Source organism: Taudactylus pleione, unplaced genomic scaffold, assembly GCF_031769625.1.
Source record: "Taudactylus pleione unplaced genomic scaffold, aTauple2 ptg000083l, whole genome shotgun sequence".
NCBI classification, from domain to species: Eukaryota; Metazoa; Chordata; class Amphibia; order Anura; family Myobatrachidae; genus Taudactylus; species Taudactylus pleione.
The window spans coordinates 4,339,201-4,358,849 of record NW_028284485.1 but is presented as its reverse complement, the minus strand read 5'-3'; the positions used below and the strand labels follow the sequence as shown (position 1 = coordinate 4,358,849).

Below are 19,649 nucleotides of genomic sequence, written 5' to 3'. Positions count from 1 at the left end.
TTGGTGGTGAGAGGGACATTTACAATAAGGGGCCTATGGAGATGGGTGAGTTTGAGACACTCCATATGTATATTTTTTAATAAAATAATGAAATATTTTTTTTAAAATACAATATAAATGTAATCAAATTGAAAAAAAAATTCTGAGCAGTTTTTGTAACACATCAGCTAGTTAGTTGGCTAACAAGAAATAAGAGGCAATTGATAAACTTTCTCTGCTGCTGTTGATACACTCAGCTACATATTGGGCAGAACAGATGGTGTAATGGCCCTAACTGTGTGGAGTTTGTATATTCTTCCTGTGCTTGCGTGTGTTTCCTCCAGGTGCTCTGATTTCCTCCCACAATCCAAAAATATACTGGTAGGTTAATTGGCTTAAAACATAAAATAAAATGACCCTATTGTGTATGTGTATGCATGTACAAGTGGTATAGATTGTAAGCTCCACAGGGGCAGAAACTGATGTGAATGGCCAAATATTTTCTGTAAAATTCTGCGCTATATGTGTGCTCTGCATAAATAACTGGTAATAAATAAATATTCCTATTGTACATACTGTACTTCACTCCTTTAATTTTGGTAACATATAAAATAATTAGTTTAGCACTAAATACTGTACATTTGCTCACTGATTGATGTGAAAAATATTCAGTACTCACCTCACAGTATCAGAGGAAGGGGTAATTCAACCTGTTTGTCCCTGTCTTTAACATCCTTATCATGCCCAGGTGGCCACCACAACAAAGATGTGTTACTTCTTCAGCTGCCATTTGAAACATGAGCAGTGGAGGCTCCTGCCTTCTATAACCCAGGGGGTCTGCTGGTCTGTAGCAAAATGTGCGCATGCACAGGATTGCATTCCTGCACATATGCACAAATCAACAACCAGGCTTATAAAGACTCATTCTGCTCCAGCCACTATAAGCCAGATAGGACTGCCATTATAGCAAGGGAGTGCATTCCCACTGGAAGTGCTCTCTGCTAATTGCAGTCTGGACTAGCAGTTCCATGGGGAGAAAACACCTCCCCCTAAGACTGCTTTTCAGCTGTGATAAGCAGGAAGTCACTGGGAAGCCACTGCTAGGCAATTCATGTGGCTGCTGGATTTTACTGGGGGACTGCAGTCTTGCAGCCCTCAGGTAAAATCTGCCACTGATCATGAGTATTCACTCATCAAATGCTTGAAGTTTTTTTTATTAAACAATGAATTGATCTACTTACTTAACGTATTGTGTCACTAAAGCTCTTCCTGCTTCATCTTTTACCAAGGCAAAGCTGAAAAGTTATATTGCTAAGGTGTAGTGACATCTCGGCCACTGGAGTGGGGGAGAAAACTCCCCCCTCCTGCGATCACTGTAAGTCTCACAATGCATCAGCCTTATAATGCACAGGTGGACCTTTACGGTAGGTAAGTTTGCCAATATGTTAAAAAAGTGTGCCTATCATTTCTTAGTGACATCTGCAAGACTTTAGGCGTTTGCTGATACCATAGAGAAAAGTGATTTGCTCTACATTATCTACTTTCTACACTTTGTTTGCTTTGTTTGGTATGTTAGGTCAACAGTTCTCATTAGATCAACATGAGAATGTCAACATAGTCAAAATGTTATTATGCTTAGCGTGTTAATGGAGAAAATGTCAACATTCATCATGTTTACATGGATGACATGTTAACAACTTTAATGTCAACTGCTTAGTGATTATATACTTGGTCCTGATGGCAGTGGCATCTCCAGCATTTCTTTCAGGGTCCTGGCTTTTTTGTGACCATCCTGACTGGCAGAGTGATCTGATTGCTGGCATTCCAGTAAGCATACTCGCCTATGCCTAATCCTCATCCCTAACCATCTCCCTAGTACCTAACCCCCTCCCCCACAGGAAACTAACCCTAATATCCCTCCTGCAATCTTATCCTAAACGATGTTGCACCTAATTCTAACCATTGGCATTTTAAGAACATTGATTACATGACAACATTTCAGATGTCGACTTTGTAAATATGTCAACATTTTAAGTATGCTGACATGGTGTATGTCAACATGTTAAGCTATGTCAACATTGTGGTGTCAACAGTATTAATGTTGACATGTTACATGTCAACCATGTAACTGGATACTGTAAATGTCAACCATGTGACTGATCAATATAACTGTCAAATAGCACTGGTTTTAGCACAATTGATACTTTCCATTTCTTAGTACATCTCTTCTTAATACACCCCTATTTCACCAGATTGAATTTACTAATAGAAGTGACAGGTTTACTAACCTATACATATAGCAGTACTTGGTTAATATGTTGGGGTTAATCCAATAACAACATCAAATTCCTAATTCAGGAACTGAGTTTAACCGTGAATTAGTGAAAACCTTCATAGTTATGATTGAATCTGGAGAGTGCTGTTTTGTATCTACCCAAAGCAGAGCTATTTTTCTGGAAAAATAGGTTCAGGAACTGTGGGTGGAACTACAGAAAAACAATTATATATATATATATATATATATATATATATATATATATATATATATAGTATTTAGAAAAGAAGACACTCAAAATGGACTTTAAAATAAAAGTTATCTTACAGAAAATACAGTTTAAGCCAAAACATTGTGTCATTTGTGTCATCGTTAATGAGAGATTCAGGTACTGAGTTCTTGCTGAAAAATAGCACTGACTGTAAATGAATTGTCCGTTTGCTTATGTAACTATATGGATTAACTTGTTTTATATGATGTATATATATATATATATATATATATATTATAAATAATAGGCTTAATTCATGGCACTCAACCATCTGCCTTGTCTCTGGTATGCGATCGCACAATTTACATAAAAAAATCATACAAACTCTGCACTCACTCATTTATTTACTTACTTACTAATTAACAGTCAGGAAACTTAATGTATTCATGGGGGAAGATGTAAGAAGCCCTGAAGCGGTATCAGTACATGTTATGTGCTCTGATACCGCTTCTCCCTGATGTATGATCTGGGGGTTGAGCAGTAAATGACAGGGGCGCTATGCACCCCTGTCATTATTGATGCTGCTATCTACAAGATAGCAGCGCTGATAGCGTGGGCCATGTATGAACAGTCAGAGCGCCTGACCGTTTGGCCTGCTGTAGCTGTTGCTATCGACAGCTACAGCCTGGTGCTGCCCTATCCCCACAGCAGGGACAGCGCTGTCCCTGCTGTGGCGGCTGCCGGCTCCAGGCTGCATGCTGGGATCTCGCGATACTTGCGAGATCCCGCAAATGCTCACTGAAGCTGGCCGGGACTGAGACAGAGCGCATCAGCACTAGGTTGATGCGCTGCGGTCTCTAGCGGTTAGTGCCAGAGGGAGGAGTTAACGCTCCCCCTCTCCAGCCGAGGAGATGATCATACATCTCATTGGTAGTGCTTCCTGCTTCGCCTCGGTAAAGCAGGAAGCATTATAGCAGCACGTTAAGCACCCCACAGTTTCCAAACTCTGAAAAACTGCTCTACATTTTTTTCTGGCCTGTATTTGCAAATTGATAATCAGAGCACAGTGCTCTCTTTTTTGCTCTATTTCATGCTGCTTTTGTTTATCCATATCTTATCCAGGGTTTATCATGACAATTTTTTCTTATTCCTTTATTTGCAAGTCAAGTATTCTAATGACATCTGCTTTAAAGTAAGATTACATGAAGTGGAAAGTAAAGTAAATTGATTTGATTTAATTTCCTGCACATTGTCATTAGTTACATATCTGAATGTAGAAATATGCAGGTAAACAATTACTATCTCAACAAGTATATTTGTTGAAAAACACATTTAAGTACAAAATAAAAAAAGATGTTGTGATTGTGATCCACTGGAGTGTTGACAAATGAAGCTGAGGCAGTGGTCAGAATTTTAAATGTATGCCATAAAATGCTTTCCTTCCCATGTTTTAGTGAGCGCATTGTTTGAATGTGTATTCAGTGTTCCAGATGGAAATGTAATCAAAAAGTGGAAATGCTGACATTAAAAAACTCTAACAGTTTACCTGAAAATTGTAATTGCACATTACAACGCATTGGCATATATACACAGAAAAGAGGAACTGCACTGAATAGGGAACTTTTTGCCAAAAATATAACAATTTATTATAACCCATAATACGTTCATAAAACATGTATAAAATTAATCAATTCCAATAATACCATTTATTAGCATATATATATATATATATATATATATATATATATATAAATAAATCTTACAAACTCAGTGATCGCCTACCTTTCAAACTGTAATTACTTTAAATTCAAGGAATGCAAGTTGCAATCATTTGTCCAGCTAACCACCTCCCATTTGGTCAGTCCCTACACTGTCTCTCAAAAATATGGGTATTGCTCTGCCACTTTGGGAAAAAGCATTATTTGTATTTACAACCTGTGATAGCTGGAGCCAAATGTGACAGAGCAATGATTATATTTTTGAATGTCAGTGTAGGGACTGATCAGATGTGAAGACTGAGGCCTGTATCCAATTAGAGGCAAAAAGTCTGAGAAGTTTCGCCTGTCCGACTTTCTGCCTAATTCGCCTGTTTCAGAGGCGAAAACTGTTCGCCCTATCAAATTCCTTAACACGCAAAACGGAAAGCAGCGAATGCGGAACAGGTGGAAAGTACTGTCAGAAGTGGGGAAATCAGTCTGTACCCCCAACAAAGATGCACTATCATAGGGAATCAATGTAGATGTGTACTAATAGCCCTAATAAAAGTGTTTGGGGTACTTAAGTAGTTTAAATTGCTTCTTATTAGTGTCTTTGCAAAAGTGGTGAAGAATGACATAAAGCAGTATTTTTGGGTGAAAATAAGTAGTTCAGTCAAATTTGGGGTACTTGGAAATGGGTGTTAGCATATTTTTATAGCTCTAAAACAAACTTTTAAAAACTTAAAAAACCACCCTCATACATGCACCTGCAATCCCAAAAACACTTGGCCCCTCCTTACAGCACCCCAAGAAGTCTATTTCACTAGCTTTTATGCTTGGCCCCTCAGTTTTTACTTTTTTGCCCCAAAAATGAAAGTAGTTTTTTGGGGTGTTCTTAGGTGTTTTTTTTGGCAAGATTTGTCTTTTGGGGGACTGTCCCACACAAGGGTTCTAGGTCATTTTCCCACGTTTGCACCCCAAAATAAAGATTTTGCACTTCTTTTCACCTGCTATTCTTTGGAGAAACTTTTTCGCCTATTACATTGCATTAAGTTTCCGCTTAGGGGAATTCAGTTTGGAATTGAATTTGGAGATAAGTTCCAAACTAGCGAAAAGCGATAATAGGCAAAACTTTTTCGCTGATTACAGCTTTTCGCCTTTAATTGAATTCTGGTAGGTCAACTGGACAAATTATTGCAATATTTCGGATATAACATTTCCTGTATTTAAATGAATTACAGTTTGAAAAGTAAGTGATTGCCAAGTTTTTATTTCTATTATATATATATATATATATATATATATATATATATATAGGTTAATACATGTTATTATGTTAATTGGAATTTGATTAATTTATTGAATGTTTTATGAAAGCATTGTTGGTTAAATACAGTAAATTGTTATAATTTGCTAAAAGTTCCCTACAGTATTTAGAGCAGTTCCTCTTTTCAGAGTATATATGTCAATGTACTGTAATGTACAATTACAATTAAGGGTAATCCATTATAGTTTTTTAATGTCAGCATTTTAAAATTTTTAGATGACAGCTGATAGCTATTTCAGATTACAATTCCATCAGGAACACTGAACACACATTCAAACAAATGTGCTCACTAGAACACAGGTTCTCAAACTCGGTCCTCAGGACCCCAAACAGTGCATGTTTTCCATCTCTCCTCACAGAATCACAAGTGAAAATATAAGCTCCACTTGTGGATCTTTTAAAATGTGTCAGTGAGTAAAGACTATACCTGCACTAGAACATGGGAAGGAATGTGTTTTAATGGCCTCCCTACTGTATAAAATTCTGACCCCTGTCCCAGCTTGTTTTGTTAACATTCCAGTGGAACACAATAACAACATCTTTTTTTATTTTGTACTTAAATGTGTATTTTAACAAATATACTTGTTTAGATCACAATTGTTTACCTGCATATTTCTACATTCAGATATTTAAAGAACGACAACATCCAGGAAAAAAAATCAAATCAATTAACTCTACTCTATTTTCCACTTCATGTCATTTTATTTTAAAGCAGATGTCATTAGAATACTTGACTTGCAAATAAAGGAATAAAAAAAAATTGGCATGATAAACCGTGGATAAGATATGGATAAACAAAAGCAGCATGAAATAGAGCAAAAAAGAGAGCACTGTGCTCTGATTACCAATTTGCAAATGCAGGCCATAAAAAAATGTAGAACAGCTTTGCAGAGTTTAGAAACCATAAATATAAGGTACCTGATTATTAAATTGAATTGTTTATTTTAATACAGAAGTACAGTACTGTCCAGGAAAGAATAAGTCATCTATTAACTATTATTGACTCAGTGTGATACAATTACACCTGTCATTTACAGCAAACAATTTTTATATTTTGAACCTATAGTTTATTAGTCTTTTGGGTGTGGTATTCAGAATGTTGACATTAATTATGTCAACACCAAAATGTCAACAAAATCTGAATGTTGACATTCAGGATATTGTCATTTTCATAGTGTCAGCATTGTGAATGCCAACAGATAGAAAGTTGACAATTATATTTCAGACTAACCCTAATTGCAGCCTCTCACTACCCCTAATCCTAATTACAGCCTAATCCTAATTGCAGGCTAACCAATGGCAGATTTTACCTAGGGGCTGCAGACCACCCCCACAGGAAAATCCTCCTCTTCAGTGAGCCTGTGCAGTTTGTGACTGCACAGGCTACACTGTGACTGGAGGTGGCTTCCTATTGGAAGTGCCACCTGCCAGTGACACACAGGACAGGTGTCTCTTTACCCTGGACAGGGCTGCCAACAGAAATTGTGGGTCCTGGGACTGATAAAAAAGGCAGGGCCCCTGGGCCCCCTTCCCGCGCTACTGCTAAGTGAGTCATGACTTACTTTATCTTCTTGAAGAATGCGCTTTCCTTCTGGCTTCTTTTCCTCTAGCTCTGGCTGGCGCTGCTCCTCATGCACCACGTGGCTACTCCTCCTTCCAGCAGCGTGTCAAAGGAAAAAATAAATTGTATTGACAAGGGCAGGGGCAAATGCAGGATTTTTTGTGGGGGTTCTAATATATATATATATTTATATATATATATATATATATATATATATATATTCATATTAGGGGTGAGCGGGTTCGGATTTCTGAAATCCGAACCCCCCCGAGCCCCCCCGATCCGAGTCCGATCCGAGTCAGGCTCGACTTTTCCCGCCTGACTCGGATCTGACATCGAGGCAAAACGTCATCATCCCGCCTTCCGAGTCTCGCGGGTTTTGGATCCTATATAAGGTACCCGCGTCGGCGCCATTTTCTCACTCGGCTGTGGACAGTGAAGAGGGAGGGTGGGAGTTAGTGCTGTGTAGTGTAGTGTAGTGTAGTGCTGCTGTTGTCCACTACTTCAAAGTCCATAGGGGCTGGCTGTGTTGTCCTGTGCTGCTGTTGTTAATAGGGGCTGTGTCCACTACTTCAAAGTCCATAGGGGCTGGCTGGACTGTGTTGTGCAGTCAGTTCTCCATAGGGGCTGTGTCCACTCCAAAGTCCTGTGCAGTGTCCCAGTCCTAAAGGGGTGCTGTAGTGTTGTCCAGGGGGTGCTCTGTCCATCAGGGGTGCTCCCCCCAAGTGCTAAAAAAATAATATATTTTCTGTGTTTGTGAATTGTGTGCGCAGTAGCCGCACGTGCATCAACAAAGTAGTGCCAAGCGTGCGCCTGTGTCATAAGTAAAGGGCCGGCTGGCTTGACCGTTAAAGGGTGCTGTAACCCCCGAAAGTACACTCCAGTCCAAACCAAAAAAAAATTATTTTCTGTGTTTGTGAATTGTGTGCGCAGTAGCCGCACGTGCATCAACAAAGTAGTGCCAAGCGTGCGCCTGTGTCATAAGTAAAGGGCCAGCTGGCTTGACCGTTAAGGGTGCTGTAACCCCCGAAAGTACACTCCAGTCCAAACCTAAAAAAAATTTATTTTCTGTGTTTGTGAATTGTGTGCGCAGTAGCCGCACGTGCATCAACAAAGTAGTGCCAAGCGTGCGCCTGTGTCATAAGTAAAGGGCCGGCTGGCTTGACCGTTAAAGGGTGCTGTAACCCCCGAAAGTACACTCCAGTCCAAACCAAAAAAAAATTATTTTCTGTGTTTGTGAATTGTGTGCGCAGTAGCCGCACGTGCATCAACAAAGTAGTGCCAAGCGTGCGCCTGTGTCATAAGTAAAGGGCCAGCTGGCTTGACCGTTAAGGGTGCTGTAACCCCCGAAAGTACACTCCAGTCCAAACCTAAAAAAAATTTATTTTCTGTGTTTGTGAATTGTGTGCGCAGTAGCCGCACGTGCATCAACAAAGTAGTGCCAAGCGTGCGCCTGTGTCATAAGTAAAGGGCCGGCTGGCTTGACCGTTAAAGGGTGCTGTAACCCCCGAAAGTACACTCCAGTCCAAACCAAAAAAAAATTATTTTCTGTGTTTGTGAATTGTGTGCGCAGTAGCCGCACGTGCATCAACAAAGTAGTGCCAAGCGTGCGTCTGTGTCATAAGTAAAGGGCCGGCTGGCTTGACCGTTAAGGGTGCTGTAACCCCCGAAAGTACACTCCAGTCCAAACCTAAAAAAAAATTATTTTCTGTGTTTGTGAATTGTGTGCGCAGTAGCCGCACGTGTATCAACAAAGTAGTGCCAAGCGTGCGCCTGTGTCATAAGTAAAGGGCCGGCTGGCTTGCCCGTTAAAGGGTGCTGTAACCCCTGAAAGTACACTCCAGTCCAAACCAAAAAAAAATTATTTTCTGTGTTTGTGAATTGTGTGCGCAGTAGCCGCACGTGCATCAACAAAGTAGTGCCAAGCGTGCGCCTGTGTCATAAGTAAAGGGCCGGCTGGCTTGACCGTTAAGGGTGCTGTAACCCCCGAAAGTACACTCCAGTCCAAACCAAAAAAAAAATTATTTTCTGTGTTTGTGAATTGTGTGTGCAGTAGCCGCACGTGCATCAACAAAGTAGTGCCAAGCGTGCGCCTGTGTCATAAGTAAAGGGCCGGCTGGCTTGACCGTTAAGGGTGCTGTAACCCCCGAAAGTACACTCCAGTCCAAACCTAAAAAAAAATTATTTTCTGTGTTTAGCCGCACGTATATATCAAATCGATATAACATAAATGGAGGACCAAACTTTCTCCGATAAAAATAAAATAGAGAAAGATCAAGAACCACTTCCTCCTAGTGCTGAAGCTGCTGCCACTAGTCATGACATAGACGATAACATGCCATCAACGTCGTCTGCCAAGGCCGATGCCCAATGTCATAGTAGAGGGCACATACAATCCCAAATGGCAAAGTTCAGGAAAATGACCTTGAAAAAGACATTCAAATCAGCTGAAGAGAAACGTAAACTTGCCAATATGCCATTTACGACACGGAGTGGCAAGGAACGGCTAAGGTCGATCCCTAGTATGTTCATGACTAGTGGTTCAGCTTCACATGACGATGGAAGCACTCCTCCCACTAAAAAAATCAAAAGAGTTAAGCTGGCAAAAGCACAGCGAAGAACTGTGCTTTCTAAGAAGTTATCACAAATCCCCAAGGAGAGTCCAAGTGTGGTGGTGGTTGCGATGCCTGACCTTCCCAGCACTGGACGGGAAGAGGTGGCTCTTTCCACCATTTGCACGCCCCCTGCAAGTGCTGAAAGGAGCACCCACAGTCCACTTGCTGATATGCAAATTGAAGATGTCACTGTTGAAGTACAACAGGATGAGGATACTGGTGTAGCTGGCGCTGAGGAGGAAGTTGGCGAGGAGGATTCTGATGGTGATGTGGTTTGTTTAAATCAGGCTCCGGGGGAGACAGTTGTTGTCCGTGGGATGAAAAAGCCCATCACGGTCATGCCTGGGCAGAAGACCAAACATTCCACCTCTTTGGTCTGGCAATATTTCTATCCAAATCCGGACAACAACTGTCTTGCCATATGTACCATATGTAAAGGTGAAATAAGTAGGGGTAGGGACGTCAACCACCTAGGAACATCCTCCCTTATACGGCACCTGCAGCGCGTTCATAAAAAGTTACTGTCAAGTTCAGAAACTTTGGCTAAGACCGTAAGCAGTCCAGGGACACCTAAATCCCGTTGTCCTGTTGTATCCAAGCGCCTGCAAACCACACCGTCAACTCCCTCCTCGTCAATTTCCTCCTTAGTCAGGATCGGAAGTAGTCCTGCAGGCCATGTCACTGGCATGACTGACTCTCCTATCCGGGATTCCTCTGGAGGATCCTGCATTGCTACGCCTACTGCTGCCGCTGCTGCTGTTGCTGCTGCTGGGAGTCGTTCATCATCCCAGAGAGGAAGTAGGAACACCACTACTTTTACTAAACAATTGACCCTCCAACAGTCCTTAGCGAGGAGGATGAAGTACGACAGCAGTCATCCTGAAGCAAAACGTATAACTGAGGCCTTGACTGCTATGTTGGTGTTAGACGTGCGTCCGGTATCCGCCATTAGTGCAGTGGGATTTAGACAATTGATGGAGGTAGTGTGTCCCCGGTTCCAAATCCCGTCTAGATTCCACTTCACTAGGCAGGCGATACCGAGACTGTACAGAAACGTCAGAAAAAGTGTCCTCAGTGTCCTGAAAAATGCCGTTGTACACAATGTCCACTTAACCACGGACATGTGGACAAGTGGAACAGGGCAGACTAAGGACTATATGACTGTGACAGCCCACTGGGTAGATGTATCACCTTACGCAGCAACAGCAGCAGTGTCACCAGTAGCAGCATCTCAGAAATGCCAGCTCGTTACAAGGCAGGCTACGCTGTGTATCACCGGTTTCAGTAAGAGGCACACCGCCGACAACCTCTTAGAGAAACTGAGGGAAATCATCGCCCAGTGGCTTACCCCACTTAGACTCTCCTGGGGATTTGTGATATCTGACAACGCCACCAATATTGTGCGGGCATTACATCTGGGCAAATTCCAGCACGTCCCATGTTTTGCTCACACAATAAACTTGGTGGTGCAGAATTTTCTGAAAAGCGACAGGGGCGTGCAGGAGACGCTTTGGGTGGCCCGAAAAATTTCTCGCCACTTTCGCCATTCAGCGACTGCGTGCCAAAGACTGGAGCGCCAGCAAACACTCTTGAACCTGCCCCGCCATCACCTGAAGCAAGAGGTTGTGACGCGGTGGAACTCAACCCTCTATATGCTTCAGAGGATGGAGGAGCAGCAAAAGGCCATACAAGCCTATACATCCACCTATGACATAGGCAAAGGAGGGGGTATGCACCTGACTCAAGCGCAGTGGAGAATGATTTCCGTGTTGTGCAAGGTTCTCCAGCCCTTCGAACTTGCCACACGTGAAGTCAGTTCAGACACTGCCAGCTTGAGTCAGGTCATTCCCCTCATCAGGCTTTTGCAGAAGCAGCTGGAGAAAGTGAAGGAGGAGCTAAGACGGAGCGATTCCGCTCGGCATGTGGGACTTGTGGATGAAGCCCTTCATTCGCTTTGCCAGGATTCCAGGGTGGTCAATCTGTTGAAATCAGACCACTACGTTTTGGCCACCGTGCTCGATCCTAGGTTTAAAGCCTATGTGGTGTCTCTCTTTCCGGCCGACACAAGCCTGCAGAGGTGCAAAGACCTGCTGGTGAACACACTGTCAGCTGAAGCGGAATGTGACACGTCAACGGCTCCTTCTTCATTTTCTCCTGCAACTGGGGCTGCCAGGAAAAAACTTAGGTATCCTAAGCAACCCGCTGGCGGTGATGCAGGGCAGGCAGGACCAAGTTTGGACATCTGGTCCGGACTGAAGGACCTGGCAACAATTTCTGACATGTCTACTGTCACTGCATATGATACTGTCACCATTGACAGAATGGTGGAGGATTACATCGGTGACAGCATCCAAGTAGGCATGGCAGACAGTCCATACCTGTACTGGCAGGAAAAAGAGGCAATTTGGAGGCCCCTGTACAAACTGGCTCTATTTTACCTGAGTTGCCCCCCCTCCAGTGTGTACTCCGAAAGAGTGTTTAGTGCAGCCGGGAACCTTGTCAGCGAAAGGCGTAGGAGGTTGCTTCCACAGAATGTGGAGAAGATGATGTTCATCAAAATGAATTATCAGCTCTTCCAGGGAGACCAGCCTCCAGAAGGTACAGAGGGACCTGTGGTGGTGGATTCAAGTGGGGACGAGTTAATACTTTGTGAGGATGAGGATGTACACACTGAAGAGGGTGAGGAATCGGTGGATGAGGAGGATGAGGATGACATCTTGCCTCCATAGAGCCAGTTTGTGCAGGGACACATTAATTGCCAGCTTGTTTTGTGGGGGCCCAAACGAACCAATCATTTCAGCCACTGTTGTGTGGCAGACCCTGGCGCTGAAATGATTGGTTTGTTAAAGTGTGCATGTCCTGTTTATACAACATAAGGGTGGGTGGGAGGGCCCAAGGACAATTCCATCTTGCACCTCTTTTTTTTCTTTGCATTATGTACAGTTTGGGGCCTAGTTTTTCAAACTGCCATCCTGTCTGCCACTGCAGTTTCACGCCTAGATGGGTCACGTGTTTGTGCCGCCCACTCGTGTCGCTTAGCATAGTCATCCAGCTACCTCGGTGCAACGTTTTGGACATAAAAACACTATTGTGAGGTGTGAGGTGTTCAGAATAGACTGGAAATGAGTGGAAATTAAGGTTATTGAGGTTAATAATAGCATAGGAGCAGAAAAACCTACAAATTCTGTGATTTTAGCTGTTTTTATGCTTTTTTAAAAAAAAATACAGATCCAAAACACAAAACCCAGAACCCAAAACACGGAAGGGTGGTTTTGGCAAAACCAATCCAGATCCAAAACACGAAGAAAGATCCAGATCCAAAACCAAAACACAAAACACGAAAAGTGGCCGGTGCACACCCCTAATTCATATACACATATGTGTGTGTCTTTATTAAACACACATACATATATACTTACATACACATATATACACATTAACATAAATATACAGTATACACACTAACACATATACAGTGAGTATACACAAATGCATATATAAACACTAACATACATACATACATATATTCACACCAGCACATACACATATATACTCTAACATTCATACACATATATACATTATAATACTGTAAATACTAGGGATGAGTGGGTTCGGTTCTCAGATGACCGAGCCCACCCAAATTTTGCAGATCCAAGGAGGATCCAAGCAGGCTCGGAGTTTCCTGCCTGACTCGGATCTCGAAACCAATGCAAAACCATTGAGTCAGAAATATTGCGGTTTGCGAGCTTACATCTCTATGATCAATGTAGTATATAGAGACCACGCGGTGGACGCCATTTCATTCTGGCTGTGGAGACTGAACAGGGAGGGTGGGTAGTGTGGGGCTGGAAGAGTAGTGCTGTGCTGTCTGCTGTGTCCTGTGTCCTGGGCTGGTGCACTGCTGATCCATTCTGGGCTGGTGCTGCTGAGTGCTTATCCATTCTGGGCTGGTGCCCTGCTGCCTGCTGTGTAATGGGGTGCTGCAGTCCTGATCCATTCTGGGCTGGTGCTCTGTTGTCTGCTGTGTCCATTTGGGTTGGTGCAGAATACATCTGGGCTGGTGCTGCGTCCATCTGGGCCCAAGTTTTGGACTCCAAACACACACACATATATATATATATATATATATATATATATATATATATATATATATAGTAAAAAAAAAAAAAATAAAGGTGCCTTTTAGTGTAATATTCTTCTGTGTGTTTGTGCATGTTAGGCTTAACCGCACAAGATCCAGCCAGCAACGCAAGTTGCAACCTAGTGCTGCCCGACTCCATTCGCGATCAATCGCTGGTCTAGGCCCAAGTTCTGGAGCATAAAAAAATAAAAATAAATGGTCTTTTTTCTGTCTGTGTGTATGCGTGTATCCAGACAGCAATGCAACTTGCAACCTAGTGCTGCCCGACTCCCAGTGGCGGGCTGGGCCGGGGGGCAGGGGGCCATGTGCCCCCCTGGCTGCAGCGTCATGTGGGCCGGTGCAGTCTGTGTCACTGTGATGGAGTTCGGTCAGCGCTACACTGACAAACACACAGCCGCCGGCCCGGGCAGCTGTGTGTTTGTTGTAAGCAGCTGCCAATGAGAGTCTGTCAGACTCTCATTAGCTGCTGCTGTGCCCACTGCAGGAGCCGCTCCATCTTCCGGCTCCCACAGTGTGCAATGGGAGAGACGTCATGATGTCATATGACGTCTCTCCCATAATGCAGAGCGGCCCGGCCTGGGAGGATAGACGGAGGAGCAGATGGCGGCGGTGGGAGCGGGGATTCAGGTAAGTGGTTTTTTTTATTTTGTTTTTTATATTATGTGTGTCTACTGGGGTTGGGTGTCTGGCACTACTGGGGGCACTACAAAGGGGGGACTACTACTACTGGGGGCATTACAAGGGGGGTGGGGGACTACAACTACTGGGGGCACTACAAGGGGGGGATTACTACTACCGGGGGCACTACAAGTGTGGACTACATCTGGGGGCACTACAAGGGGGAGGGGACTACTACTACTGGGGACTACTACTACTGGGGGCACTATAAGGGGACTACTACTACTACTGGGGACTACTACTACTGGGGACACTACAAGGGGGGGACTACTACTACTGGGGACACTACAAGGGGGGGGGCTACTACTGGGGGCACTACAGGGTGGGACTACTACTACTGGGGGCACTACAAGAGGGGGACTACTACTAATGGGGGCACTACAAAGGGGGGGACTACTACTACTGGGGGCACTGCAAATGGTGGGACTACTACTACTGGTGGCACTACAAAGGGGTGGACTACTACTACTGGGGGCACTACAAGGGGGGCGACTACTACTGGGGGCACTACTGGAGGCCTGCATAAGGGTGTTCTCTCCTGTGGCACACGGGGGCACTGCATATGGGCACTACGACAGGGGGCTGCCCTAATCTTTATTTTTACCTTACATTAATCCCATATGGACCCACCTCCTCCCTTGAACACTGGAGGGGGGTGCGCCGTAGCACGCATATTCTTCGGACACACACGCTACTGCTCTGCCAGGGCTGTCTGCATGCATTTGCCCCCCAGGCTAAAAGTTGCCAGCCAGCCCCTGCCGACTCCAGTCATCATCAATCTGTGCTCTGGGCCCAAGTTCTGGAGCTGGAAAAAAAACAAAAAACATATTGTCTTTTTTTCAAATAATTGTCTGTGTGTCTGTGAGTGTTATGCTTAACCACACAAGATCTAGCAAGTCGCCAATGCAACCTAGTGCTACCCGACTCCAATCATTATCAATCTGTGCTCTGGACCCAAGTCGTGGACCGGCAAAAAAAAAAACATAGTGTATTTTGTTGTCAATTTTTTTTCTGTGTGCGCACGACTGCATGTTTGTGAATTTTTTAACCGCACCTTGGCTACACTATTGGTGCTTGGGACACTGCTTCAAGACCACAGAAAATATGGAGGGCTGTCACATGACAGGAGAGCAAGGCCAAGAACAACATGTTGTAGCTGCCGCCAGCAGTGCAAGCCTATCAACTTCCTTGTCCTCTATGGCCCATGTCCCAGGGCTTAAGTCACGCCATTGATATTGTAAAGCTACTTTTACTGAAGTTAAGAAAAAAAATTTAAATGAAACTTGCCCTTAGATAAACAAAAAATTGGTATATGCCATTCACTACACAAAGTGGCAAGGAAAGGATAAGGCCTTGGCCTTTCTTTATGAAGACTGCTGGTTCTGATTCTGATAGCCCTTCGAAAAAAACAACTCTGTGCCCTGAGAAATAGAAATCACAAATCCCAAGGAGAATGCCATGCTTGAGCCGGACCTAAATACTAGTGTACTGGAGGATCCTCCAAGTTCCAACATTTGTGTGCCCTCTGTAAATGTGGGGAAGGTAGTCAACATCTTGCAGACGTAGTCAGTGAGGATGCTTCTGTGGAATTGCACATGGAGGAGGAGGATATTTTGGTAGTTGAAGGTGCTAAGGGTGATGAGGATGTTGATGATGAAGATGTTGGTGATGAGGATGTTGATACCAAAGATGTCCTTTGTGTAAGTAAGGCAACAGCTGTTGCCCATGGATTGAAAAAGCCAACGCCCATTGTTGTCATGCCGGGGCAAAAGACGAAAAAATCCACTTCTCACATGTGGAATTATTTCCACCACAATCCAGACAACAGTTGTCAAGCCATATGTAACCATTGCAAAGCATGAGTGAGTAGAGGGAGGGACCTAAACCACCTAGGAACCTCCTCCTTGTTACGTCACTTGGAGCACATTCATCAAATATCAAAGTATATGTTGCCAAGTTCCAAAACTCAAAATGTAACAAGTCCAGTGGCACCTACCTGCTCCCTCTCTGTGGGATCCAAGCGCCTTCGATCACCAACACCTGCATTATCATCAACATCCTCATTCGAGATCGGAAGTAATTTAAAAAAACAATTGACTATTAAACAGTCCTTTGATAGAAGAAGTAAGTATAACAGCTGTCACCCAGTTTCACAGCAGATCACTGACGCCATGATGGCTGTGCTAGTATTAGATGGTGAAATAATAAAAAATGAGGATGATAGTGTGGAGGAAGTGCAAAAGGAGGATGAGGGGGAAATTTGTGTCCTATCTGACGCTAATGTGGATGTTGATGATAACGATGTGGTTTGCCTAAATCAGCCACCAGTGGCAGCAGTTCTTGCTAATGATAAAAAGAAAGCCAGAAAAACAACGTCTTGGGTGTGGAATTATTTTAATCTAAATTCAGACAACAGTTGTGAAGACATCTGTTCCATTTGTAAAGCCAAAGTTAGCAGAGGAAGGGACGTTAACCATCTAGGCACCTCCTCCCTGTTACGTTATTTGCAGCGAGTTCATGCAATTTGTTTAACAAACTTATAATTTGTAAAGTAATAACAAGCAGTTCAATATTAGCTACCAGCAGTTTGGACCAGCACATGCAATCTCAACCACCAACACCCTCATCTTCAACCTCCTCCTTAATAATTAAAGGTAGTCCTTCCAAAAAATGTTTTGTGGGGGCCCAAACAAACCAAGGAGTTCAGCCATGAAAGTGTAAATTCTAGTTGCTAAAGTGCTTGGTTTGTTAAACTGTGCATGTCCATTTTAATATCCCACATGAGAGTGGGTGGGAGGGACAATTCCATCTTGCACCTCTTTCCTTTACATTTGGAACAATTTGGGGCATTGCCGACTGACATTATTATAGTTTATTAAACTGCCATCCTGTCGGCCACTGCTGTGTGGCAATGTTTCATAGATATCCTTTTTTTTTTTAAACTGGCGTGCATTTGCGCTGCTGCTCTGTTGCTTACTTTAGCCAGCCATCAATATTGTGAGCTGTGAGGTAGTTAAAAATGCCTAGAAAATGATTATTATTAAGGTTAATAATACTGTAGGAGTGTATGGGGGTGGGGCTTGCTGCATTGGCTCCACCCCATCATGATCATTGATAGAAGAGTGAAATCTGTGCCTTGGGTGAGTGGGTACTGGGTAGTGCACTGTGGGCTATGCATGTGCAGTGGTGGGAGGAGCGTGCGCAGGCCTCCTCCCATTCTGTCAGAACCCGGGCCCAGGACTCTATTGCGACTCTGCCCCTGGGACTGCCAGTCCAGGCTGCGATTAGCAGATAGTGGCTTCCAGTGGAAGCTACTGCTTTGCCCTTCAGGCAGCCCTGCACAGCTTCTTGGAGCTGCAGTGAATGCAGGACCCTAAATCCATTGTCATCCACATGCACGGTGACACCACTGGTCCTGACACCTGACAGATCTATTGCGCAGATGCTGGTACCCAGCTAGCCACACCAGACCAGCAGCAGCACCCTTCAGGTAAGAGGGCAGGAGCAGCTGCTTATTCTGACCCTAATCCTAATTGCAGCCTAACCCTATCCCTGATCTTAATTGCAGTCTAACCCTAATTGCAGCCTAATCCTAATTGTAGTGTAACCCTAACCCTACTTGCAGCCTAACCATACCCTGATTTTAATTGCAGGGTAACCCTAATTGCAGTCTAACCCTAACTGCAGTCTAACCCTGATCCTAATTGCAGGTAAATCCTAAACCTTATTTCATTTTTTATCATTTTGGCAATGACAACATTATGTCTGTGTCAGGGAGAATTTAGAGACCTTGGTGAGATACAAAGCATCCCATTTATCAATCAGTATAGTAGTTTGCCAAACCATGTGCTAAACCACTGCTGAATAGTTGAAAATAAAAGATGTGATCTAAAATTTGAGATAGGTCAAACTACATGCTGTTTAAGCTATTTTCTTTGCCATACTGTAAAAATAAAATCCCTTCCATTCTATAACACCCCAGCCTACGCAGCATGAGGCACAGTGTTCTAGGTAGAAGACCAATGCTGAGTAGGTTAGTGCCCCTCTCAGTATATCTGGCTGGAGACCAGGCTTAAACTGTCAATAAATAGAGTAACCTCACACTATTAATGCCAGTATACACTCACAGCACAGCAGGTGTTTGTAGAACTACATGTCAGTCACCAGAAAAATATATTTTAACACTTTATTCGAGCCTCATTGTTTCACTTGACAGGAAGAAGGACGTGATTTCGTTATGCATTTAAGTGGATATATTTAAATGAAATAGCTTCAAATGTAGTAAGTAAAAAATTTTAATGTGGCATTCATGGTTTTCTGTGTTATAGAAATAGGGTTCCTAACATGCTACTATATATGAATATATTTATTACTTAATTTATGTGTTTTTATAATAAAACCTAAAAATGTGTTATATTCTCATTTACAAACTAATGATGAGTAATGTCCCTTCAATCATCTTTCCCTTCTTCATACTTGTATGCTAGTCTGAAGGTCACTAAGCATTCTAAACAGTGTACATCTGTTATAAATAAAACAAATTGTTTAAAATTATATATATATATATATATATATATATATATATATAAACTATCAATTAAACATTATAACAAACCAAATCATTTAGCACTTATTGATTCCTGTATTACTTATAAGCAATTGGTGCTATCATCCTCAAACTTAATTGGTAGTAATGCAAGAAGTTCACAAATTAAGCCCTCCCATCTCATGATCAAATGTAATTAATTAAATCCGAAAAAGTTAATTACCCAATAAAATCAAAGTGCCAGACAGCACAGTGAAATATTATTATAGTATAGTATTTTTGCATTTTTTATGATTAATAATAATAAAAATAATAATAATAATAATAATAATAATTAGAAAAACATTTTCTATGATGATGCTATAGGGTCTCTAATCCCTAGGCTTACATAACTATACCCAATTCCTTAGTATAAAGAGGAGTTTGAGGACTCTGAAGATGGCCTCAAAATCCAGTGCCATAATTAAGATTAGTATTGTCAGTTCTCCATAGTATTAGGCAAAATGTGGTCCATGTGTGTAATGTCATTCATGTGTTAAGAAAAAAAAATATTATGTTTTGGGTGCAAGCTAAAAAATAGCTGATCTTTTTTTATCTTCTCTTTTCTGTATTGAGTTAT

At 42.7% G+C, this 19,649-nt stretch overlaps 1 protein-coding gene across 1 annotated transcript in view; it reads left to right on the top strand.

Moving 5' to 3' along the window:
* Positions 1-19,649, top strand: part of CDH18 (cadherin 18) — an 810,171-nt gene that overhangs the window by 584,683 nt on the left and 205,839 nt on the right. The window lies entirely within an intron of this gene.